Source organism: Colobus angolensis, unplaced genomic scaffold (assembly GCF_000951035.1).
Source record: "Colobus angolensis palliatus isolate OR3802 unplaced genomic scaffold, Cang.pa_1.0 Scaffold6, whole genome shotgun sequence".
NCBI lineage: Eukaryota > Metazoa > Chordata > Mammalia > Primates > Cercopithecidae > Colobus > Colobus angolensis.
The window spans coordinates 23267674-23294988 of NW_012119598.1; the positions used below are offsets into that span (position 1 = coordinate 23267674).

Sequence of the window (27315 nt, forward strand, 5' to 3'; positions counted from 1 at the left end):
GTCTTCACCAAAAAGAGAGAGAGTTTTTCTGGGAAAATGACCAGATTTCATAGAGGGAGTACATTGTATAGAGGGAGTACAATATCAAGCATTTTATACCAGAAAGTAAGGAAGTCCTTTAAAAAAAACAATGAAGTCATGTCAAAAGGGCATAAAAATCATCTTGAAGAAGCTCCCATAAGCCAAATTGGGAATAATTTGGCCATCAGAATAAATGATAGTAATGTATTACAGCTCATTAAAATACAAAACCATAAGTCCATCATTATCAAAGTGAGTAAATTGAAAATTTGGAATGAATGAGATATGTACATACTTTCAAATCTATCCCCCACAAAATATTTACTAATCACAAGAGGGAAAATGAATACATTTTGAATGGAGAAACATGGCAGATGCCACCTGAACTGAGTGATCAAAGTGAACATCGCCAGTGATAGCATAAATCAAAATTACTTGTCACCTACCTGATAGAATGCAATAAGAAACATCTGTGATATTCCTGTCAGATGCATCATCTAAATCTCATCATGCGAAAGCACAATAAAGCCACATTGAGGCATATTCTGCAGAATTACTGGATGGTAATTTTCAAAAGTCTCAGTTTTGAAAGCCAGGGAAAGACTAATGAACTAGTTAAGGCATCTAGAGAGACATGATAACTAATTGCAATGTGTGTTTCTGAACTGGACCCTTATTTTGACAATCAAATAGGGTCTGAAAATTAGAGAGTAGTAACATCTCACCATATCAATTGCTTAGTCAATACCCAGAGCAGAGTAAGCACTCAGTTTATGATGATTTTGACAACGATGATAATGACAATGATCACTGAAGGACCGCATGAAAAAATATACCTAGTATCTATCTACTTAATATCCTGGAATTCTAGAACAGGAATGTTCTGGATTCATGTGCAAAAAAACAACTGGTTCCCCAGGTCTAATCACATTAAATTGAGAGATAAATTTAAATTATATATACTTTTTATCCAACAGAGAAATAAAAAGCACTTTGCCAAATAGTTAAACACTTGAGAACCAGATAACTAAACTATTCAGACCTAGGAATTCTAAAATTAAATTGTTTTCATGAAAGTCAAAAATTCAGTCTTCTTCCAACAACCAAAGAAGAGGAATGAATATGAAAAGAGAGGCTGAATTGTCCCAACACTGAAGTGTTGGGAGCAATTCATTGAAATGTAGAGCTGGAAGAGATAATGGTAAGTGTGCCAAGATCCTTCGATAATGCCAGTTTGGAAGACTGATCCCTCATTTTCCAAGGGAAAAATAAATCCCAGTGTCATAATTGCATTCCTGTGTAGATCTTTGCTTAGGTTTTCTAAAGTTCAGAGCTAAAAGTATATCATCCTTTGTATTTAAGGAAGTCTTATGGGTATCCTCACTTACTCATGGTGCAATAATATTCCTGCAGATTCTACATCTCCATCCATGGGCCACTGTTTCAGGAATCTCAGCCAGTGCAATGCAACCTCAACCAACAAGAGTATGCAGAGAAAGGAGTCCCCTGCCTGCCACAAAGCTGTTGTCTGAAAACTATCTCATATTGTCTCAAGTTGTCATTCAGTGTGAACTAGACCTTTTTAACATGTAATCTGCAATATGCTTCGTTGTCTAATTTTCCAGAACCCCTCATATAAGAAACTGTATTATTGGTATAATCATGGTGAGGAAGTTGGTATGTGGGGGAGAGATGACAGGAGCAGAGAGTAAGTCAGAGCTGGCTGCCTGACAGATAAAAAGGAAATGACAAAAAAAAAAAAAAAAAAAGACACAGAAGAGTACTTAGTTGACCACACAGAAAAGGGAAGTATAGGTAAGACAGCAGTAGACTAAGATTCGTAAGACTCAAGTTCTAGTCTTATTTATTAGCTATGAGAGGCCTTGAGAGAGTTCTAGAATTAAGTGATCTCTCTTTATAAAGTAGGAACAGTAATAACTTCCCTGGCTATCTCACAACGCTGTAGTAGTAAGAAATAATTTTATAATTAAAGACTATTTTAGGGCTGATTACATTTTTGGGCAGTGGCTCATGCATGTAATTTCAACACTTTGGGAGGCCAAGGTGGGCGGATTGCTTGAGCCTAGGAATTCAAGACCAGGCTGGGCAACATAGACCTTGTCACTACAAAAGAAAAAAAATTAACTAGGCTTGGTGGCGTATGCCTGTGGTCCCAGCTACTCAGGAAGCTGAGAAAGGAGGATCGCCTGAGCCTGGGAGGTCGAGGCTACAGTGAGCCATGATCACACTACTGCACTCCATCCTGGGAAACAGAGTGAGACTCTGTCTCAAATAAAGGAATAGTTTACACTTCAAGGTTCTATACAAATGTAAAACATCATTCTATTACATATTTATAATGCTGATTATTCTTTAAATGACTTTAAAATGTTAATCTCTGCTAAGCCCATAGAGAAGTATATAACAAATTGGTGAAGGATTGGCATTAAAGATAGTCAAAATAAAACATAGAAATTATGGTAAATAATTTAACTGGTAAAATAATCTAAGTGGTAGTTGTCAGGTAAGTGGAAATTCAATCAGCTGATTGTTTAGGATTCTTGGTTGTAAGTGACAGAGACCTAACTAAAAGTATGTGAAGCACATAACTGAGAAGTCTGTGGTATGGCTTAGCAGTCAGAAATGGGAAAATATTGGGACCAGTTCTGTTTTATTTATATTATCTTTGTTCCCAGGCAGTCTCTGCATGTAAGTGACAAAGATGACAATCTGCAAATATATATACTTTTCTGAAGGGCTATCTCAAGCCGTTCTAGAGAAGCACTGAAAGCTTCTTATACTTCAGGATAGTTTGCTTTCCCTGATTTGTGATGAGTGGAACACTGAACAGTGATATAGAATAATATTCTGTAGTTAAGGGGTTGTTGTAGCATGGCCAGTGGGTGGAATCCGGTCCTCAGCCTGATTTTGCAAATAATCTTATAGAAACACAGCAACACCCATTTATTACACCTTGTTTATGGCTGCTTTGGGGTTACAATGGCAGAATTGAGTAGTTGTGACAGAGATCACTAGGCTCACCACATCGGAGATATTCACTGACTGACCCTTTATAGAAAGTTTGCTGCTCTTAGAGGAATGTGTGTTTCTAGTATCAGCAATAAACTTCTTGGATTTGTTTTGTTTTCTCATCTTTACAATGATAGTTGCAGACTAGTTGATCCTTGTGACCTGTTTTTGAATGCCACTGTGTATTCTGTCTGTCAGGGCTCTCTGATTCTGTTTCTTATGGTGCCGAACGCACAATTTAATGCCCTGGAATTTCCTTCTGTCTTCTGCTAAACTTATGCTTCCTCAGATAGTTAAAATCCTGTTCTACCTTAGAAGTCTCCAGAGTTATTTTCCTAAATTAAGAAGAACTGGCTTTGAAGTTAGTCATTATGCCACATACAACGGTTGAAAAGAGCATCTCTTTTATGCACTGTGTGTATTTCAGCATCCACTCAGCTTCTTAGGTAGAAAAGGAAGAGCCTTCCACTGTGTATTTTATCCATATTTGGGTCAGAAACTCTTCTTTACCACGGAGGGTGATGGAAGAAAGATACGTGATGGTAACAGTAGGCAAGAGATGTAATAATCACAAAATTTGAGGCCGGGGCTGGTGACTCATGCCTGTGATCCCAGCACTTTGGGAGGCTGAAGTGAGTGGATCACCTGAGGTCAGGAGTTCAAGACCAGCTTGGCCAATGCAGTGAAACCCCATCTCTACTAAAAAAATACAAAAAGTAGCTGGGTGTGGTGGTGCACATCTGTAATCCCAGCTACTTAGGAGGCTGAGGCAGGATAATAGCTTGAACCAAGGAGGTGGAGGTTGCAGTGAACTGAGATTGTGCCACCACTGCATTCCAGTCTGGGCGACAGAGTGAGACTATGTCTCAAAAAAAAAAAAAAAAAAATCTAGAGAAAGATCTCCAAGATTCAATCCTCTAATTATTTCTTTTAAAAATGAGAAAAATGACTCCTGGTCAGCTTTTACCTTCTTTTTCAACTGTTTTGGTAATACTTTCATATTGGGCTCTTAAAGTCTCAAGTAATAGGTTTCAAAAACCTCAGATAATAAAAGTATAAAAATAAAACATATTAAAGACAAAACCCAAGAATCAGCTTCCTCTTCCTTCTTTACTCTTCCATGGGTGTTGGCTCTCATTTCTCCATCTAGTTAGGCAGTTCTTTGCTTTTTATTGCTTGTTTGCTGATGACATTTGCCATTTGTAGCAATAGTAATAGAATCATCTATATGTTTATGGCCTTGTTGAATGTAGAAAAAGGATAGTGGCATTTTCTAATTGTGTAACCCTGTAACACCTGGACGGGGACTGTAGATCATATGCTAGACCTTTTGTGTTTGTTCATGGTGGGTAGATTGCTTTAATATACTTACCACATTATCCTAATTGCCAGCCTTTTGGGGAGGGCTATATATCCTTGCTAATATGGTAGCATTTTTGTTTTAGCATAGAGGTGACCCGAGGTAGACATAAGTGTTGTTCATTTTTGCCTAATACTAATAAAATTACCTAATTGTTGAAGCTTCAAGCTTGAATCTAGGCATTTTATGTCATTTCAAGTACACCCTAGCATTTTAAAGCATAAATATCCTACTATCCTCAACAACTTTAGAACAAAAATAAATATTTTAACAAGAAAAAAGCATGCTATGACAAGCTGTAACTTAATAAAGAAAGACAAGGAATGGTCTCTATAGACCAAGAGAAAATGGGGCCTCAGATATATTTATACCAAAGGAATGTTATGAATGTAAAAAACAGCTTGACCCCCTTCCAAAAAAACTCAAAAACCCTATATTTTGTTATCACAAGACTGTTTTAGTGAATAAAACAGTATGAATTGGTTTTACTTGTTTCCATTTAATACTTATTAACTTTATAATTATATTGCCTGAGGGTTTTAACTTCAAGTACAACGTGATGACTATAATAGTTTTACACAAGGCAAATGGGAAAAACAGAAGTAATTTCTTTTAAAAAGTATGAAATATCTCATATGACTCTTCAGTACACTAGCTCAGGTGAGCCAGACATGTAACTTCTCTTTCCATATTTAAGCCTAATGTTGCTTTCGTGCCTCTGAGGGCTTGGAGTTTCCATGCCTTCTTAGGACATGCCACCCTCTCCACACCTGGATGTGTTGACCAACCCAGAAGCTCTTGGAACCCCATCATTTGGGGTTTTTATGGAGGCTCCATTAAGTAGGTATGACTGATTAAATCACTGGCCATTGGTGGTTGACTCAGTCTCCAGCCTCTCTTCCCCCTCTGGAGGTGAAGGGGTGGGAAGGTGAGGCTAAGTTCCAACCCTCCAATCACAAGGTTGGTTCCTCTGCAACCAGCCTTCATCTTGAAACAATTCAGGGCCCACCGAGAGTCACCCCAGTAGCATATTCAGATGTGATTGAAATTGGGGCTTATTATGAATAACAAAAGGTATTTCTCTCACTCCTATTACTCAGACAATTACAAGGGTTTTAGAAGCTCTTGTGCCAGGAACTGGGAACAAAGACCAAATACATATGTCTTCTTCTATTACAGTATCACAGGTGTGATACAGTAGGTAAATGGAGTCTCAGAGAGTCCCCCAGAGTATTCCATGGATCCACAAAATGAAGAATAAATAGATGGTTCTTCCCATGATCAAAAGTGGCCTGAAAATACTTGAGAATGAGTCATAACTATAAAGGCCCTATAGTAGAAAAGAATGCACAGAGGACCGAATGCAAAAGAAGGCCTCCCAGTCTCAGCTACTGTGGATGCATGCCAGTGCAGAAAGATGCTAGTGTGGCTACATGGTGCAGTGAACATCAAACTCCTGCATGGCCCCACATCCTTGATACCTTAGCTCTATATCATCCCCTAAAACTTAGGTATTATGACATTCAGGATATGCTACCCCATAATTTTTTAAGCTAAAGGAATTTGAGAAAACAGAAGCAGGAATGTAATTGCCCAGTGGGTTCTTCCTGCCCTCTGCACAGACAAAACCAGTTCACTGAGACCATGGTATTGCAGTTAAGAAAGAGGAGTTTAACAGGAAGCTGGCCACATGGAAAAATTACAGTTACTACAAATTAGTCTCCCTGAAGCCTCAGAGGTCAGGGTTTTTCATGGATAGTTCGGTGAGCAGGGGATTAGGGGGTAAGTGCTGCTGACCTGTTGGGGATACAATCATAGGGGTGTGGAAAATGGTCCTTGTGTACTGAGTTACCTCTGGGTGGGAAGCCACAGGACCCATTGAGTCATGAGTCATGAGTCTGGATTGGGTCAGTCTGAAAAACATCTCAAAGGACCAATCTTAGGTTCTAAAATAGGTGATATAATCTGTAGGAGCAATTGGGAAAGTTATAAATTATACGACCTCTGACCCCATGACTTCTGAGCAGTAAGAGATGATAGAAACTAAACCTACATTTTATCAGAACTCGGGCCTCTTTCATAATCATAATCTTGTGTCCTTTCATTAAAAGGCGGTTTGGTAACTGCCCTCAAGCAAGGAGGGGGTCAATTTTAGGGAGGTGCTATTATCATCCTTGCTTCAAAGTTAAGTTGTAAACTAAATTCCTCCCGCAATTAGCTTGGCCTACACCCAGAAATGAGCAAAGAGCCAGCCTGTGATGTTAGAAGCAAGATGGAGTTAGTCATGTTAGAGTTCTCTTACTGTCATAATCTTTACAAGGGAGGTTCCAAGAAGGTCATTCTACCTTTCCCCTCACGCTTCTCATGTGACACAGGTCATAAAGCCTAGGAAGGATTTTCTGACCTTTCCCTGAAGCAGGTCTTAAGACCCTCATTAGGGAGGTGCCATTTCTAAACCAAGAGAAAAGGCACATCCTTATGTCTGACGCAGAGAAGAATCTGAACACACAGGCCTTGCTAAGTTCCCCTCCGTTTGTTTTCATTAGATCATGCCCCTTTGTTCAATCCTGTTTCTCCACAACCATCAATTTCTTCATCAAGCCTAGCATAAAAAATACAGGTTTCATGGTTTCTTTGGGTCTTCATTTCCTTATGAAGTCTCCTGTACCATGTAAAACTTAAATAAGTTTCTCTGTTTTTCTCTTGTTGATTCTGTCCTTTGTTTTATGGGCCTCAGACATGAACCTAGTGATGAGTGTGGGGAAGATATTTCTTTTCCTCTACAGACGCAAAAGGGAAGAGGGAGCAATCCCTAAACTGAAGTTATGATCCAGGGATCAGAGGCTCAAAAGCCAAATTAGGTTTAAATGTAGAAAAATATGTTCCTCTTTCATTTTAGATCTCTAAAATGCCCAAATCTTCCCAGCTGTTTCTCAGAAGTCTGTTTCCCGTCCACCCTCTGCTCCTCTGTGTAGTGAAACTGTCTCGTTTGGGAGTAAAATGGCCTGGCTTTCCTTATTGAATATACTCTCAAGACTATTGCCTATTACTTTTTTCCATTCCTTCTTGAGAACTACGCTTTTTAAAACAAGAATTGACTCCATTTATCTTTTTCTTTTAGCCTTCTTCTGGGGTATGCCTTCTCTAAAGCAATGAATAAAAAATGCTTTAGCTGAATAAATGGGGCAGGGATCAAGGAATACAAGCTAATATTTCACAATATTATCCTGCCATAAATAAAAGTATGGTTTAAATGACAGTGGTGGAGTTAGGAGTTACAGGTCATTGAAACACCACCTTATTCACTGCTACCAGCCCCTTGGCTTTCCACACGGCAGCAGAGAAGCAACACATAGATAGAATTATGAGCCAACATTGTGACTGGAGAGGGGTTGAAAATCTCATTTGTTGTCTTCTTGTTGAAATTAGACTTAGACTCAATTCTTTGGTGAAAGTGCTTACTCTTTTTTTTTTTTTTTTTTTTTGAGACGGAGTCTTGCTCTGTCGCCCAGGCTGGAGTGCAGTGGCGTGATCTAGGCTCACTGCAAGCTTCGCCTCCCAGGTTCACGCCATTCTACTGCCTTAGCCTCCTGAGTAGCTGGGACTACAGGCGCCCACCACCACACCCAGCTAATTTTTTGTATTTTTTTTTAATAGAGATGGGGTTTCACTCTGTTAGCCAGGATGGTCTCGATCTCCTGAACTCGTGATCCGTCCACCTCAACCTCCCAAAGTGCTGGGATTACAAGCATGAGCCACTGCGCCCAGCCCTACTTACTCATTTTTGAGGTCCATAATAAATTGTAAATATGTGGCCTTTGTTGTATGAGTTTAGTATGAGCTGATTGGTAGGCCACAGTGGAATGGCAGAGGGAAATAGATGTTAACTAAGAAGTAGAAGTCGCCTTCAAGTTCTGACCCTGTCACTAATGAAGTCTTCATTTCCGTATTTAGTAACTGCCTTTTTTTCTTTTTCTGTTTCTTTTTTTTTTTTTTTTGAGACAGAGTCTTGCTCTGTCACCAGGCCAGTGTACAGTGGCACAGTCTGGGCTCATTGCAACCTCCACCTCCAGGTTCAAGCAGTTCCCCTGCCTCCCAAGTAACTGGGACTACAGGTGCGTGCTGCCACGCCCAGCTAATTTTTGTATTTTTAGTAGAGACGGGGTTTCACAATGTTAGCCAGGATGGTCTCGATGTCCCGACCTCATGATCTGCCCACCTCAGCCTCCCAAAGTGCTGGGATTGCAGACGTGAGCCACCATGCCCTGTCAATTGCCTTCTTTATATCTCATTTAAACAATTTATAACAAAGAAGTGGGTTGATTTTCAAGACCTAGTTCAGTGTTAGTTTCAATCAGATGCAAAAATTTGGCAAGTTTGGGGTCTAAGAAAAGATAAAGATCTGAATGCTGAAAATCTAGAGAATTCAGGTTACTGGGGGATGACTTAAGGTCACTAGAACCCAAATGCAGGGAAGAGTTGGGTGCTTTTTGGCAAATAAACATTCCTGACTTAGCATTTTTCTTAAACCTGAACATGTCCTTTTTTTTTTTTTTTAACCTCAGCCAGGCCTGCGTGTTTATTCATCACATATTCTAAGCTCATATACAACTGTGACCTGATCCAGCCTTCAAGGAGCTCACTCTTGATTTTAGGAATCTTTCCACCACTTCGATTTCATCTTACTTCTGAAAGAGTCAGCCAGAACTGTTTAATTCAGTCTATATTTCTGATACAAAACTCTACCCAGCAACCACTGTGGTTTTGTTGCTTTAGGTACGTGTTAGAAAGCACCCACATCAATTTATAGAAAATCCTTAACTGAATCTCTAGTCCCAAAGGAGTCGTATTTTATTATATGGTGCTTTTTATTTAAAGAGATCAGTTTAATAGAAATTACTCAGGCATTTGAAGTGATGGCTTTAAAATGTGGGACTGGGGAGAATAAGAACACTTGACCTCTCTCCATAAAATTGAATTGTTCTTTAGGTTTAAAGTTTTGACAGACAAAGAGAAAGTGAGAGCAAGTGAGGGTGAAAATACATCCTTATTTGGTAATGAGTACCCATTAAGAGGACAGTATATTACATTTCGTCTTCCTACTTCACCTTCCTGTTTTAAGGATTTGTGAGCAAAGTGCTGTGAGACCTCTAGAGTTAAGAGGCTGGAGATAGGTAGTTTTGATGGTATTTTAAGGGGTGCTCCATAATGTGTAGCATCTGAGTGGTGAAGCTTAATCAGCTTCAATTAAATCCAAAACATACTGAACAACTCCTATGTGTCTGGCATTGAGCTGTGTGCCAAAGCAGTGGAAAGATATAAGAGCCACTGAGGCTTAGAGATGAAAAGGATCTTGGAGCCATTGGTTTCCTGCCTGCTGGAGCTTTACCATCAAGGACCCTTTCATTATTTTCCTTCTCCCATCTATGCATTTTATTAAAATTTTTGGTTTACTAAACCAAATTCACTAATGGGATGTTATTTTCATATCAAAGAGTGTAATTCTGCCAATCAAGGCTTCTGATCAGCATTAAATAATTAGGTTTCATACTGAATGCACAATTTCGAGTCAAAAGCAAAGACATTTGATGATATGTCTGCTGTGTTGCCATTTGCTTTGTGAGAGGTAAAGGTAGCCTGGTTTCTCTTCACTCTGTAATACAGAATACATCATTAACAAGTCATAGGTGTGTTCTTTTAGGCATCTAATTACTGTCAACCTCTCATTTCACACAGGTGATGTGATAAGGTGAAAAGATTACTATATTTAGACTCAGAAGTCCTGAGTTTGTGTCCTGGTTCAACTATCTAGTCCATGAGCCTCAGTTTTCTCACCCATTAAATGGAAATGATGATTATCCCAACTGCATTTCCAGGTTGTTTTGAATGATAATGATATGGTATATATATCAGCTTTTTGCAAACCAGAAAAAGCTATTCTATGGTAAACACATGCAATGGGCTGAATCGTGTCTCCCAAAATTCGTATGTTGATGTCCTCACCCCCAGGGCCTCAGAATGTGACTGTATTTGGATCTAGGGTCTTCAAGAGATAACTAAGTTAGAACGAGGTCATTTGGGTGGATCCTAATCCAACTGACTGATATCCTTCTAAGAAGAGAAAATATGGATACGGAAATACACAGAAGACAGGGAGAAGATGGCCATCTACAAGCTAAGGAGAGAGACCTCAGAAGAAACAAACCTGCCACCCCTTGAATTTGGACTTCTAGTCATCAGAACTGTGGGAAAATAAATTCGTTGTTTAAGCCAGGAGTCCTCAATCCCCGGGCCGTGGATCTGTACCAGTTGGTGGCCTGTTAAGGACTGAGCTGCACAGCAGGAGGTGAGTGTAGGCAAGTGAGCATCACTGCCTGAGCTCCACCTCCCATCAGATCAGCAGTGGTATTAGATTCTCATAGGAGCACAAACCCTATTGTGAACTGCGCATGCGAGGGATCTAGGTTGCGCGCTCCTTATGAGCATCTAACTAATGCCTGCTGATCTGAGATCGAACAGTTTTAAGCCCAACCCATCCCCTCCACTACCCCCGTGGTCTGTGGAAAAATTATCTTCCACGAAATTGGTCCCTGGTGCCGAAAAGGTTAGGGACCACTGGTTTAAGCCACCCAGCCTGTGGCACTTTGTTATGGCAGCCGTGGCAAAGGAATACAACACGTTTTAGACTATGATTTTACACGTGCAGTGTGTTGAGAGCCAAAGAACCCAAATAATTCGTGGTATCTGCCCTTGAAGAGTTTTCAATCTTTTTGGGCATGACGAAACATACACATGGGAAATAAAATAGCATATAACCAAGTGCCCAAATCAATAATAAATACAGTTGACTCCATAAACATTTAGGAACCTTCTATCCCACATTTCCACATACCATCCCAGTGGCTTTTGCCACTAAATTTCTTCACCCAATATTAGACTGATGTTTTCATCTTTCAGTACCAGACTCAAGCTTTAATCTAGAAAGAGGGGGTGGGGGGATAAATGCTATACTTTGGAACCAGTCCAGATATTTTAAGTGTGTTTTTAAAAAGTTTAATCCTTACAACATAAAAGTTATTAGTTCTGTTTTTCAGGTGAGAAGAGTTAAGGTCAAAGAGATGAAAGCTAGTTAGTGGAGGGACTGGCATTCCAAGCCAAGCCCGTTCTGGTTAAACTAAACCCTGTGTTCTTTCCACTAGAGAACTGCTTTTTGTCTTAATTACAATTTTGTGACAAGGATGTATAGTCAAGGAATATATACAATAGAAGAATCATTTAAGTCGACTTGAGGTTTGTGAATCTTAACTGGTTTCAATCGACTTTCACATCAGCAGCTCCTATTCTAGGGAAAGAGAATGGAGGATGGGAGTGATCCTGATAAACCTTAATGCGCAGGTTTGTGGAGAAATTGGATTCACACCCAAGCTTGTGGAGTGTAGGCTGGCCTGTCACAATATCGGGACAGCCTCTCTTAATAACACTGCAGAAGGAATCAAGGGGCCTGTGGTTTGCGGTCAGTGTGCCTCTTGTGCCAGCTTTGGCACTACAATGTCTTCAATCACATTATCTTCCAAACTGGCTCTTCATCCTGTGTCCTTATTTCTGCTAATGGTATGCACTTCTCTTATTCATGGACTCTGGAAACCTTGATGTTATTAAATCCTGTCTCTTCTTTCCCCCTTGCTCTTCCACATTCCATTTCCTTTCAGCAGAATCACCAAGCCTTGACCATTTTTCATTTTTGATGCTGCTTCAGAGTTGCTATAAATTTTGCCTGGATCCTCTATCACCTTACCCTGCCATTTGTCAAGGGTTTGTAAAGGGTTGAGCAGGTTTGTCCATATCCATTTGTAAAGGGTTGAGCAGCTTTATCCATATGAATGATCTTATTTAAGCTATTCTGTACACCTTCTGCTACTTAAACAGGCCCTGTGCTTCCACATCTGCTCTCTATCTGCCTATCTGACTCAAACAAACTTCAATTGTCTATCTCAGACATCACCTCCTCCATGAAGCCCTCTTATGTTATCTAAAGTAATCTCTCTTCTGGGCTTTCATAGCATTACTGCTTGTAACTCTCTCGAAGAATGAATTTTGTGCTGTTCTTTATTTAATGAGTACAAATTGAGCGATAAATTTGAAAAACTTGTATCTGTTTGATAAATATGAAAATCTCATTTTCAATATTTCTTAGAATTTCAAAATGTACTAAACACTATTATTAAAAATCAATCATGGCAATTTTAACATTGAGTATTCTGTTTTGAAATATGCATGCTCCTCTCTCAAGACTGGTATACTTTCTCACTCTACTCCCTTTACAAATGCCCTGATCGAACTTTGCTGATGAAATTATCTTTTCTTAGTTTCTTAGACTTTGGATGGTGGAGACCTGTGCCTGCTACTTCTCTCATCTCCTGATACCTAATGCATAGTGTTCAATAAGTATTTATTTGGTGATAATAATATCAGAAACTAGGTAAGCTTAGAAGATCCAACAGCTTCCAAAATCTCTGTTAACCAGGTACTGAAATATGGTCAACCAGATGAGCTGAAATGTCAAGAACTTACAGACACACATGGTTTCATGGTTGTGAAACTAGAAGATGTGGCATATTTTACACAATGGAGGGAAGAGCAAAGGTTATGCATGTGTCGAGGCAGAGCCCCTAGGCAGGTTTCCCTCTTTTCCTTCCTGTGTACTGATTTTTATTTTGGTGAACTGAAACAGGGGTCTAACAAACTGGCATCTCATTTGTCTTTATAAACATAACTGCCAGATTGGCTTTGCAATCAGGGGCTCCATAGGGTGTCCACCTCCTCAGTTTGGGCAGCAGCATTACATCTGAGTCTTAGCAGAATGAAAATGGAAAACAATGGCTCAACACGTTGGTTTCTTTGTCACCATCCACATGAGGGATCTCTATGGTAAAAAAACAGACTCCAATGTTCAAGGTCCTGAGGCTGGAATCAAATCCGTCATTCATTTATTTTGGTATTTTAAGGCTAAATACATAGGGAAGTAAATGAAATGTGAGAAAGCTATGCATTTGCAAAGTCATCTTGAAAGTGAGTATCTTCAGACACATGAAGTAGATGAGTGGTTAACTTGGGCTGGGAGAGGGAATGAGGAGGAGGGAGTGATGAGAGGGAGTGAGAAGAGGGAGTGAGACTGTACATGGCATAAGGTTTCTATTTAGTGTGATTGAAATGTTCTGTAATTTGATTGATGATGATTGTATAGTTCTGTAAATAAACTAAAATGTACTGAATTGTGTAATTAAAACATGCAGATTTTATATTTAAAATATACTTTGATAAAAATGTTTTAAAAAATGAATATCTTATAGGGTAGAATGAAATGAATAAGAGAAGCAGTGAGGCACCCAGGGGTCTTTCTGCACAGTGGGTCTGTCGTTAGGCAGGTACGTTGCCACAGCCAGTTCTAATGCCCACACTCATAGGCTGATGCCTGGGACAATTGCTCAGATATCGCCTCTGACAGGCAAGTGTTCCATCTGTAACAGCAGGCATTGGAAGATGATGCCATTCCCTGCTGTTAGTATGATTATATTGACTTAGGTTTTTAATTTTCTTTCTTGCTGTGTTTTTTTTTCACCTTCTTAGCCACTAAAGCATGAACATGTGTGTTTTTCAGCTGCCTTTTCAGAAGGCAATAAAAAGGGTTTGTTCGATTTCTCTCTTCTGGATCTTCTGGATTATCAACGCTTCTCACTGGCTTAACCAAACACAAACGTGAAACAACTTGGAAAGGATCATAAAGTAAAAGATTGCATTGTGTCTGCTGTGGACTGAACCGTATCCTCCCTCAACCCCCAAATTCATACATTGAAGCCCTAACCGCCAATGTGATTGTATCTGGAGACAGGGTCTTCAGGAGGTTATTAAACTCAAATGAGTTCTTAAGGGTAAGGCCCTAATCCAATAGGACTGTGACCTCATAAGGAGAAGAAGAGAGATTACCCCCTCCCACCACCACTATAGGAGGACACAGCAAGAAGGCAGAGAGCCCTAACCAGGAACCTAGCACAGCTGTACATTGATCTTGGACTTGCCAACTTCCAGAACTTTGAAATAGAAATTGTTGTGTAAGACACCCAGGCTGTGGTATTTTATGATGGCAGCCCAAGTGAACACAGTGTCCTTCCAGAAAAAGAACTATGTCCCTAAGTTGAGGGTATTCACTTCTCCATAATAATAGATGCTCTGAAACATTCATGCCAGTTTGCTCCTGTTGCAGAAATAAGGACAGGATTGTTTTCTTTTTGTTTTGTAGTGCCTCCCCAACTAACCTCCCTTAGGCTCTTCTCATTCATATAATCTCTCAAGCCAGACTGGGTAGAGTCATCCTTGTCTCTGTATATGTCATCCAAGTTATCTTTTCTCTATACCTCAGTCAGTCACTAGATGTGATTTGATTTTACTTCCTATATAATTCTTGTATCTGTTCTCTCATCTCATTTTTTATTTCCCCATGCTTTTGTTCATTTCAACATCATCTCTCATATGAGTTATTATAATTACCTCTAAAATCTACTTTGGTGATACCTTTGCCTGTCAATAACTTCCGGTTATCTACAGAAATACAAGCTAATTCCAGTGTCTGTCATGCTCTGTATTAGTCCATTTTCACACTGCCATACAGAACTGCCCGAGACTGGGTAATTTATAAGAAAAAAAGGTTTAATTGACTCACAGTTTTGCTTGGCTGGGGAGGCCTCAGGAAACTTGCAATCGTAATGGAAGGGGCAGCAGGCACATCTCACATGGCAGCAGGAGAGAGAGAGGGGGTGTGTGGGGGAACCACCACTTATAAAACCATCAGATCTCATGAGAACTCACTATCACAAGAGCAGCATGGGGGAAACCGCCCCCACGATCCAGTCACCTCTCACCAGGTCCCTTCCCTGACATGTGGGGATTACAATTCAGATTACAATTCTAGATGAGATTGGGGTGGGGACACAGCCAAATCACATCACGTTCCAATCCCTTGCTATGTCTTCAGACCTAATTCTACTCATTGCCCTTATATTAATCTCCATTACTGCTGTACTTCTTGCAGGATATGAGTGCAGTGTATGGCTTCATTCCTATGTGTCTTTGATAGGTCTTTTTTCTTCCTGAAATGCTGAAATGTCTTCACTCCTGTATATCCTCATTCATTTTTCTGCACAGCTTAAATAGTATTTACAGCCAGGGTGAATTTTTAAACTGGGATACTTTTGAGAGTAAAAGTAAGCACTTGTTAATTATTGCTCCAGAACCACAGATGTAAACTGACATTATTTTAGGTAAATAGTAACAAATGGTTATCCTATTCACAGCTAAAAGTTTATACTCTGCCTACCCTAGGAATCTATAACATGATCAGTAACACATCATAACTCCCCTTTTGTTTCGACATGGTCATGGTCATTTGCAAATAGCAGCTGAGAGGCTGACACGCTGTGCAGAACTCTAGCAGATTTACAGGGCTGAGGAGATTAAAATTAAATTTCTGGGACCTCCAATATAAAGGGACCTGGAAAGACCCCAGGTTTTTGTCTGGAGCCTCAAAAAAGTTGCACAATAGAAAGAGCAGTGAAAAGAAAATAGAAGAGCAACAACCCCAGATTCAAACAGCAAAATACCTGATCAAACAAAAGTGATTTGCTTTAACTTAATTGAATATCTGAAGCAAAATTAAACCCAAATCTCAGAAAATATCATCTAGAGCCTCAAATTATCTCTCCAGTTTTTTTATTACAATGCCTTGCATGTAATAAAAAATAATTAGGCACACCAGAGAACTAGATAAATTGAACAAAAATGAGGAGAAATAATAAAAAAAAAAATAAAAGTAATCCCACAAGTCATCCAGATATTGCAGTTATCAGATGTGGACTGATTAACATGTTTAAGAAAGTATGTGCTAAAATGAAGGATAAGAGCAGAGAACTAAAAAAAAAAAAAAAAACTGAAATCAAGATCAGAATATCTGGGTTTAATAGCCAATTAGACATAGCTTAACAGAGGACTGGAATTGTAGGTTGGTTTCTATTCCTTTTCTCTGAAAGTTAAAAAAAAACAACAAACAAACTGGAAAATGATACAAATTTGTAAAAGAAGAAATATATGAAAGCCAGTGAATTTGTCTAATATATGTAAGTAAAATCTTAGAAGTGGAGAAAGGAAATGGTACGAAAACGATGTTAGAAAAGATGTTTAAGAATTAGCAAAAACTGATGAAACACTTCTAACCACAAATTCAAAAAGCCTTACAAACCCAATGTAGAAAAAACCAGAAAACCAACATAAGGCACACCATAATACAATACACAAAACAAAGGACAAAGATAAAATCTTAAAAGTATTCAGAGAGGACTTCTTGTTTCAGCCATAAATGAGTACCTCGTGTAACATTAACCCTTTTGCCAAACACAACGAAAAGCTAGACAAATTTTAAAAAAAGGTCAAAGCCATTGGAGTACAGCTAATGCAGGAAGGGTGTAAGGTGGCACAGTCACCAGTGGAAGGGTAGCACGTGAAGATGAGCTTCACAGTCACACTGACTTTTTCCTTAAGGGCTTTTTTCAGATCATGGCATTGGGGGAATAGTGTCTGAGCAGAAAACAATAGTATCATTGACTTAAGAAGACAGAGGTTGTAACTTGGGGCTGCCAAGGTTGCTAGGACATGAAGGCCAATATCTAGAGAGGAAAAACTGTAATAAAATGAGGTCAAATGTTGCTATATCTATGTTGCACATGTACAAAATAAAATGAAAAAAATTATGCTGAAAGCAGCAAAGATTTGAGTAGTTGTGACTGTTAGAGGGATAAATATTGGAGTTTCGAGACGGCTAAGGTGGATGGACCCTGGGAACTACCTCAGACTTTTGTCTGAGAATTGGGAAATGCCACATCTTAGGAGAAAGATCTGTACCAAAGGGTAAGGGGAAAACCTACCTATAAACATAGAACAAACCTCTCACAGGATCAGGGTGATGTGCCTATACTCTCTCTGTCTGCCAGAGAAAAATTTTTTCTTTTCAGATGAAGGGGTCATTATCCAGAGCCTCAACATTTTTTATTCATAGGTCTATTACCGAAAAGTTTTAAATTGAGGCATGCTATATAATATGACCAAGGCAAGGCGTGGTGGCTCACAACTGTAATCCCAGCACTTTGGGAGGCTGAGATGGGCAGATCACTTGAGCTAAGGAGTTTGAGACCAGTCTGGCCAACATGGTGAAGTCCCATCTCTACTAAGAATATAAAAATTAGCCAGTGTGGTGGTGTGCACCTGTAATCCCAGCTACTCGGGAGGTTGAGGCAGGAGAATCACTTGAACCCAAAGGTGGAGGTTGCAGTGAGCCAAGATCATGCCACTGCACTCTAGTCTGGGTGACAGAGCAAGACTCCATCTCAAAAAAAAAAAAAAAGAAGAAGAAAAAGAAAAGAAAAAAGAAACTACCCCTTATGTGATTCAGATACTGAAGTCACCAGAGTCTTCAAAATAATTTTGAATAGTATATTCGAGAAAACAACAGGAAAAAGGGATATTTTCAGCAGACGTGAAATCTGTAAGAAGGAATCAAATTGAATTTTGGAACCAAAACATACATTATCTGAAATTAACAATTTAGTAGATTGTTTCTATGAATTATGCAAAGGAAAACAGAGGATTAATGAACAGGGAGACAAGTCAATATAAAATGATCATATTGAAGCACTGAGAGGAGATATGGAAAATTAATCTAAAGACTCATATGAAACAAAAATAATATTTAAATAGACACTGACCAAGAATTTTCAAACTTATCAAAAGTGTTCAAGATACTCCATGAATTCCAAGCAAGAGTATTGACACCTAGGAGAAACTTTATCTAGGTACTTCATAGTCAAATGGATTCTTTTTAAAAGTCAAAGAGGAAATTTAAAAAATACTGGAGTAAAAAGTTACATTAAAGGAAGCAACAGTGATACTGATGAATCACTTTTCTGCAGGAATGAAGTGAGTCTCATCATTGTAGAATAAAATCTTTGAATTATGGAAAGAAATTATGTGGCAAACCATAATTCAATATCCAGGGAAAATATACTTCAAATGTGAAGGCAAAATGAAAACACATTCAGACAAAAATTGAGAATTTTTCACCATCACAAATTCTGTATTCTTTGTATAGTGGGATATTGATCTGGAGGAAGCACAGAGATGCAGAAAGGAAAGGAAAGCATAAAAATATGAATTAAAAAAACAAAATTAATTGATCCAAAATAAGGCCAGAAAGCTAAATAATGGAACACATAATAAATAAAAACAAATGGCAAAAGGTATATTTATCCAAATGTATTAGTAATTAAATATGAATGGATTAAATTCTCCAATGATAAGACAAAGATTGACAGATTAGAATAAAAAAAACTGGATATGCTGTTCACAAGGAAAAAATAATTTCCTTTTGTTTATTAAGGCCAATGAAAACTACTTTTAGTCTGATTTTATTTTTAAAAGTTTTGATGCTGTCTGAAAAAAATTAATCATTCAATATATTTAAATATCTGACAATGTTGCAAATATCCAGTTCTTATATATTTTTACTCTAGTCAATCTAACATATGGCTAAAGTAAAATCTGTTTAAATCAGGGATTCTTAATATATTGTTAAAACTAATTAACAGATGTATATAACTATTTCATCTTATAGCTGTATTCTGGTTTCTCAATAAATAGACTGAGTTAGCTTTATTGCAGTATCAAAAAAGAAATTCCCTGATAAACACCAGTTCTGCTGTCTGAGAGCTCTCAGTTCACTGGTTTCTACAGCTCTTGGCTTTGTTTTCTGGGGTGTTCTTCCTATTCCACTGTTGTTCTTGAATATCTGAAGGGAACATTGGAGAATATGTCCTTTTTAGGTACTAAGCAGATTTGTTAGTACAGTAACTCATTGTAGAAATTCTGGGCCCCCCAAATTCTTTTAACTCTTAATTTGTCATAGTGTCTCTTACTCTTGGTTGGTGAAACTTTTGCCAGTAGAGTCAGTCCTCTGGATTTGTGCACTTTACATCCATAGATTCAACTAACTACTGATCAAAAATATTTTTAAGTGTCTATACTGAACATATACAGACTTTTTAAATTATTGCCAAAACAATACAGTAGAACAACCATCAAAACAGCACTTATACTGTATTATTAATAGATATTTTAAGCAATCTAGACATGATTTGAAGCATATAGGAGGAGGATGTGCATAGGTTATATGCAAATACTATGACATTTTATGTAAATAACTTGAGCAGCTATGATTTTGGTATCTGCAAGGAGTGCTAGAACAATCCCCTATGGATACTGAGAGATGACTGTACGATCTGTCAAATGTTTGTATCCGAACAGCTCTATGTGCCAAAAGCTACACCCACAATTCTTTTTGAGATACTCCTCTTTCTAGATTTATCTTGAGTTTACTGACCTCCTGGATGAGCCATGTATACATTCTCTTCATCCTAAGCATTTTTCCCCCAATAGAAGATTTTCTGTGGGCAATTTCGAACCATTCACAGTGTTTAACTAAGGAGGTGATGATCATACAAAAGATTTGGTCGTTTTCTTGAGATGTAGTCTAAGTTTTGTTGCCCAAGCATGTAATTTTTTCTCTCATTAACTGCATCTTCCAATCCTGCTAGAACTGAAGTTTCTAGATTCCCTCTATATACTTTCATCCCAGGATCCTCTCCATACTTTCATCGAAATTCTATAGAACTTCTCTTACTCTTGTAATACCTAATCAAAGACAGCTAAAAATAACAACCCAAGCACCCTAGCAATATTCTTACATTGCAATCTCTTTGTCTAAAGCCACAAGTTCAATAGGTACATTTGCTCACTTCCATGATATCGCAGATGACATATAACCCAAATATGACATCACTGCATAATATAGATCATCATTCTTCTCATCCTCCAATAATGTTTTCCTCATTACCTACCACCTGGCTCTGAGGTCAGTAGCTCATATTTTATGTCTTTGTGAAGTCATCATCCTACTTCTGGTACCAATTTCTGTGTACTGGTTCAGATTTCTATATATTTTTAGATTTGCTTCAGTAGCAGCAATCATAAAATCCCATTCATTTACAATAACAAAATTTATTTTTTGTTCTCATTACCTTTGGAAAGCTAGCAGATTGGTAGCTGCAGCTCTGCTCCCCAGGTCATCTCGATTTAGTTTCCCAATTCCCTCGTCAACATATATTGCACGTATCATAGAAAGTGATAACTACACATGCAACATGGGCTGGTTTGCAGCATACAGAGAGCCCAAGCAAAAAAAGGGGTGAAGATCTACAGGGGTCAGCCTGGGAACAGTGCTCTAAGAGGTTTGAATCTATCTAAGCAGATCTTTACTCCCATATTCCAGGCTCATCACTTCCTCCTATTTCAATGTAGCTACTCCATACACAGATATTCAGACAGCTCCACATATTCTTGTCCAGCTGTACTGAATGAGACATTTCCACAAGCTAAGCCCCAACTCAAATTCTGTACAGGAAGCTCCCGACGCTGTCCCAGAACTCACGGGCCAATGTGCTCTACTTTGTTGCTGAAGTTTGGTCACCTGGTTCCCCTGACTTCAACTCCTCCAGCTTCTCATCATTTGGCAATCTATTGCTGTCAGTCCTTCTGGGCTTCCCAATCACTGCTGGAGTACTTCTGCCCTTTATGCCAAGGCTGCAGCGACAGGCATAAAGCTCTCCTCTAGACCCTGGATTCCATTTTTCCTTCCCTTCTGTATCCTCGCTGTATATGTACTGTGAGTTTTCGACACTCTCAGTTTAAAGCCATGCTGTGACTCTGGCCTTTCGATGAGACATCATCCTCTGGCTTCCACAAAGAGCCTGACACAGAGTGCCCTGCAGAGAATAGTTTCAAGATGTCTCCAGAGCCCTGGAGCTGCCTGAGAGAGGGCAGTCCAGCTGTCTTAAGGACTTTTTTTTTTCTTTCCAAATCAGGATCTTACTACCTGGCTCAGATGGGAGTGTAGGGGCATGATCACAGTTCACTGCAGCCTCAAACTCCTGGGCTCATGCAGTCCTCCTGCCTCAGCCTCCTGAGTAGCTAGCACTACAGGTGTGCACAATCAAATCCAGCTAATTTTCAAAACCATCAAGGTCCTGCTATAGTGCTCATGGTGCCACTACATTGCTGGTCTGGAACTCCTGGTCTGAAGCAATCCTCCCGCCTCCACTTCCCAAAGTGCTGGGATTATAGGCATGAGCCACTGCGTCCAACCTCTTAAGGACTTTTTGATCTGGCTTCAGTTTCTGCTCCACTGTTGGTACAAACCTGCTTTTTAAAACCATTTGGATCACATTGGTACTGCATCAAAGCCTTCAGCCAACCTGGGAACTGACCAGGACTCTGCAAATTCCTTATGTAAATACCAGATCTGTTTTATGGGCGGGGCACCTGGCGTCTCCATTTACCTCCAAATTTGTTGATACCAGATTGCATTTTTCTGTCATTTCAGGGCACCAAGGAAGAGAACCAATGGCAGAAGTCACACGTGCAAGCAAGATGGGAGTCTGGAGAGCCTCAGGCTAAATCACGAGTGCTCAGCCCTTTTCTCTTTGTAAGGGCAACTGGGTCATATCTGCCAGCTTAGAGCTGCTCTGTCCACAGCCCTAAAATTTAACACCTAGAAAAATCAATGCACTTAGCAAACTCTCTCAGCTGGTGATGAAACCTGTCACTAGCGAAGGGACTCGTCCCAAGGGAGCTGAACACCTGCCCCTGTACCCTGACAATGGATAAGAAACAAGCACCACTGTCGATGCAGCCCCAGAAGCCTAGTGTCAAGGGGGTGCGAGGCCCTGCTTCAGGCTGGGGGCCTGGGGAGGGGCTGCTACCTGTCCACCTCCTGCAGCTCCTGTTCCTCTGGCTCCTGGTGAAAATTCGGGTGTGACACCTACCAGGTCTCGAACCCATAGCAAGCCACAAGGCTTCACATTCTGAGATGCAGCTAGAAGAAGCTGGTATAATACATGGTCATGCACTACCTAACTACGTTTCCTCAACATGGGACTGCATATATGACAATGGTCTGTCCCAAGAGATTATAATACAGCTGAAAAATTTCTATCACCTAGTGATATCACAGCCATAGTAAGTGGTAATGCCGGTGTAAACAAACTTGCCACACCGCCAGTCATATGAGTAGAGCACAAACAATTATATAATACATAGTCCTTGATCATAATACACAATTATATTACTGGTTTATGTATTTACTATAGTATACTTTTAATCATTATTTTAGAGTGTACTCCTTCTGCATATATGTGTCAACTATAAAACAGCCTCAGGCAGGTCCTTCAGGAGGTATTCCAGAGGAAGGCAATGTAATCACAGATGACAGCTCTCTGTGTGTTATTGCCCCTGAAGACCTTCTGCTGGGACGAGATGTGGAGGTAGAAGACAGTGATATTGATGATCCTGACCCTGTGTAAGCCTAGGCAAATGCCTATGTGTGCTGTAGTCTTAATTTTTGCCAAAAAGTTCAAAAAGTAAAATAAAAATAGGAAATAGTTTATGCAATAAGGATATAAACTGTTTTTGTACAGCTGTACATATGTTTGGGTTTTCAGCTGTGTTATTACATAAAGGTCAAACTTTAAAAATAAACAACTTTATAAAGTAAAAAGATTGCAGTAAAGTACAGTAAGGCTAATTTATGGTTGAAGAAAAACATCTTAAAAATAAATTTACTGTAGCCTAAGTGTCCAGTGTTTCCAAAGTCTACAGTAGTGTAATGTCCTAGGCCTTCCCATTCACTTACCACTCACTCACTGACTCACCCAGAGCAAATTCCTGCCCTGCAAACTCCATTCATGGCAAGTGCCCTATACAGGTGTACCGTTTTAACCTTTTATATTGTATTTTTATTGTACTTTAAACATATCTACGTTTATATGTTTAGATACACAGGTGTTTACCATTGTGCTACAACTGCCTACGGTATTCAGTACAGTAACACACTGTACAGGTTTCTAGGAGTGATAGCCTATACCATACTGACTAGGTGTGGTAGGTTGTACCATCTAAGTTTACGTAAACATACTCCATCATGTTGCCACAACAACAGAATCGCTTAATGAAGCATTTCTCAGAACTTATCCCCATGGTTAAGCAACCAATGACTGTATTTTCTGTCTACCTTTCACCTCCATAATATGTATATTTTTCTACATTTCTCATGGTAGAGGGAAAGAGCAACAGGACTTCCAGAAAAAAAACTAATGTGTCTTCAGGCTTCTGCTTGTATGTGGCTCATGTTATATCTGAGCGTATACTATTGGACAAAGTGAATCACGTAGCCAAGGCTTACAATGGGATGGGGAAGCATACTTCATTTTCTTGAAGGCGCTCTAAGTCACGTGGCATCGATGGGGTCATATTGTTCTTTTATAGTGAAGAGGGGAGCAAATAATAGAGGATAATAATACAGTCCAGCAAAGATACTAAGACCACTTATATCCAAAAAGCAAGATCAGTTTGGTGGCGTGACTTACTAATGCACTGAGATGCCCATATGCCCATATTCCCTGCCAAACAGTCTAAATGGAAAACTAGAATCCTAATTAAAGTGAGAAAAGGCATGTCACAAAGCTTCCTTTATTGTAGAGCAGTTGAGTTGTGGTGTTCGTTACTAGATTTTTTTAATTAGCATGGTGTTAGTTGTATATATGCCTTCTATTTATTAAGCACTTACTATGTGCCAAGCATAGTAGAACCTTTTTCTGACCTTATTTAAACCTAACAACAGTCTCAAGGTGGAACTATGTCTCTTCCCATTTACAGATGAGAATGTTAAAGGACAGAATAATTAAGCAACTTGCCCAAAGTCCCAGGTCCCTGCTCTTATCTGCTATATTTTCTCTCTTTTTCTTTTTCATGTAATACAGAAAGTCCATGATCATCACGATGCACCTCTGTGTGAATATCACAGGAATGGCAACTTACGACCTTATGAAGTAGTTTATCCTAATTTAGGGTAGCTCAAATTACTAGAACAAATATTTAATGGGCCTTTAATCTGCTACCCCTAAAATTTTTTCCAGCTGGTTCTAGTTTTATCTTATGGAGCTAAATGTATAGAAAATAATCCAAATAATCTTCCTTCAAGTAGAAGAAATCATCTTCTAGATTTTATCTTTCCCAATCTAAAAATACATTGTTGTTTCAACAATTCCATGAATAACATGGATTGTGGATTTTTGTCATTGTAGTTACTTTTCTCTTGGACTGCCAGACATTTTAGTGTGGAACAAGAGCTGTCTGCAATAAAACATAATGAATGTTTATGCTAAATGTTTAAGCATCGACAACTTCTATTCAACTATCTCAGAACACAAAAGAGTACTTGCTGTTTCAGGAAATTTGGTTCCTTTCTCCTTCTCTGATCTGAATCGTTACATTGATAAATTTGACATGTTCTGCTGAACAACAAATTCTGGCATCTTCACTGAGGAATCAGTGTCTGTCTCTGATACTTCTTTCTGTGAAATCTTGACCTGAAGTCTCCTCTATCATCCCAAATATTTAAAAGAGATTAAAGGTGAGGCATGGGTATCTCTGGCCTGCTTTGGTAAATGTATGTGCTCACATAACTCATTAATTGTTTAGGTTTAACTCAAGACAAATACCTGCACGTTTATATTTGACACTAGTATTTGCCAAATCCCAAAACTGATCTGAACCCTAAACATACCATCTTCTTGGCATCTCCTTCAAATAACACACATAGCAAATATATTGACATCAGCTGTACTTTAAAATGTCAACTCTGCTTTTCCTTTTCTTACGATGCTAATAAAAGATTTTATTTAAAAACCCTAAAATTGGAAATGAATGCCAATTTCCTGTCTTACCATTCAGTAGGTTTCTTCCTGTTTTAGGTGTGGACTATGCATTATTTCATTTGACCTTCTTGCTGTTTACACAGTTATAATATGTGAAAATACAAAATTTAGGCAGTTTCCATTATGCTATGGGAAAGTAAAACTTTATTTTTTAAGAGAATCTTTAAATATGTACATTATTGGAGCTGCCACAACGAGAATTATCTTTACTGTTAATTAATTAATGAAAAATATGGTGGACATTATTAACAATAAGCCCTGAAGCAACAATTTTGGAATGACCTAAAAGAATTGCTAGATGTGTCATTCAAAGTTCAATAAAAATGCCTTATAGGAAATTTTCTTTTGGACTAACATGTCATGATGGAGTTGAACAAGCAGTAGATTAACTTTGGAACGCCAATTTTAAATTACAGTGTTGTGGATATTAATAGAGTGATTGTAACTAAGGAACTAGTCCTCCTTTGATCTTGTTTGCCTCATCTGTAAAATTATCTACTCTTACTATCACCATCACTAATGATAAAAACATTTAAAATATTGCTACTTGTGCTAGGCAGAATCATGGCCTCAAAGATGTCTATGAGTTAGTCTCTGGAACCTGTAACTGTGTTAGCTCACGTGGTAAAAGGGACTTTTCAGATGTGATTAAATTAAAAATCTTGACATGGGGAGATTATCCCGGATTGCCTGTGAGAATGGGCATTGTAATCACTTGGGTTCTTATAAGTGAAAGAGGGAAGGAGGGGATATGAGAATAGAAGCAGAGTCAGAGTGACGCAGCCTAAGAAACACCTCACTGTATATTGCTGCCTGGCTTCGAAGGTGGAAGGGACCACGAGCTAAGGAATGGAGGTGTCCTCTAGAAGCTGGAAGAGGCAAGGACACAGATTCTCCCCTAGAGCCTCCGGAAGGAAGGCACACCTGCCAACACCTTGATTTTAATCCAGTGAGACCTGTTGTGGACTTCTGACTTCTGACTGTGTAATACAATCAATTTGTGTTGTTTTAAGCCACTGAGTTTGTTGTAATTTGTTGTCGCAGTAATAAGAAATGAATACACTACTATTTCATTAGACTACTGTAATGATTCCAAAACTTAATAGATTATGATAAAGTGCTTTGTAAACTGAAGTACTATAGAAATGTTTATTATTATTGACAAAATTAAAGTGGATTCTAACAACTCTAATTAGAAGGATGAGGTCTGTTTCAAATAAAATTTAGATTAGAGATGAGCTAGTGAGTCTTTGCCATTTTCATAAACTTTAATAGGGATTCCCCCCAAAGTGAATTAACAGAACTATTAAAAGCAACCCCTCTGGGAACAATCTGAAATTAATTTTTCAGCTTTATCACCAAACATTCTCTAAACCATAAATTAATAGGAAGCAATAATTCTCCCCTGAGCAGAGCAACCGCTTAAGTTACAGGTCCACTGGTGTAGCACACAAGTGGCCTGAGGATCAACCCATCTTTGGTGGTGGAAAATTTTTAAGTCAAAGAAAAATACATTGTATGTCATAGCCCACTGTAGTGTAATTCTAATGGTAAATTATTTTTCAATTTTGTAGCCTACAAATATATAAAGGAAGCATCTTCCAGCTCAAGAAAGAACTTTGTTCTCACCTTCTCCCTTCTAATCTCAGTCACTAATTGTTACCATTAATTAACCCTCATGAGAAAAACCTAATGACATTGTTTATTGGCAACAGATTATAATAATATTCCAATTGAAACAATAGGGATGACCCCTTTTTAGCCAGTAGTTTCTTATTTTTTGTACCTGAAAACTATTTTGTATACAGGAACAATAATATTTAAAATTTAAATCAACTAATATATTTGTTTTAAGCTATTTATATAGTTAGCATTGTGTAGAAAATTGATTAATTGGCTAAAATCTTTACTGTTATTCCAGATATCTTGTTATCAAAAGGGACACTTCTGTATTCTCAAAATTATTAGTTTGTCCTT

General features: G+C 38.6%; 1 long non-coding RNA gene across 1 annotated transcript in view; it reads left to right on the forward strand.

The window, feature by feature from the left end:
* Positions 1 to 3161, forward strand: part of LOC105526696 — a 37150-nt gene extending 33989 nt beyond the window's left edge. Inside the window, exon 4 of the long non-coding RNA XR_001004127.1 lies at positions 1435 to 3161. This is a non-coding gene — a long non-coding RNA (uncharacterized LOC105526696). The remainder of the gene's footprint in view (positions 1 to 1434) is intronic.
* Positions 3162 to 27315: the final 24154 nt, after the last annotated feature.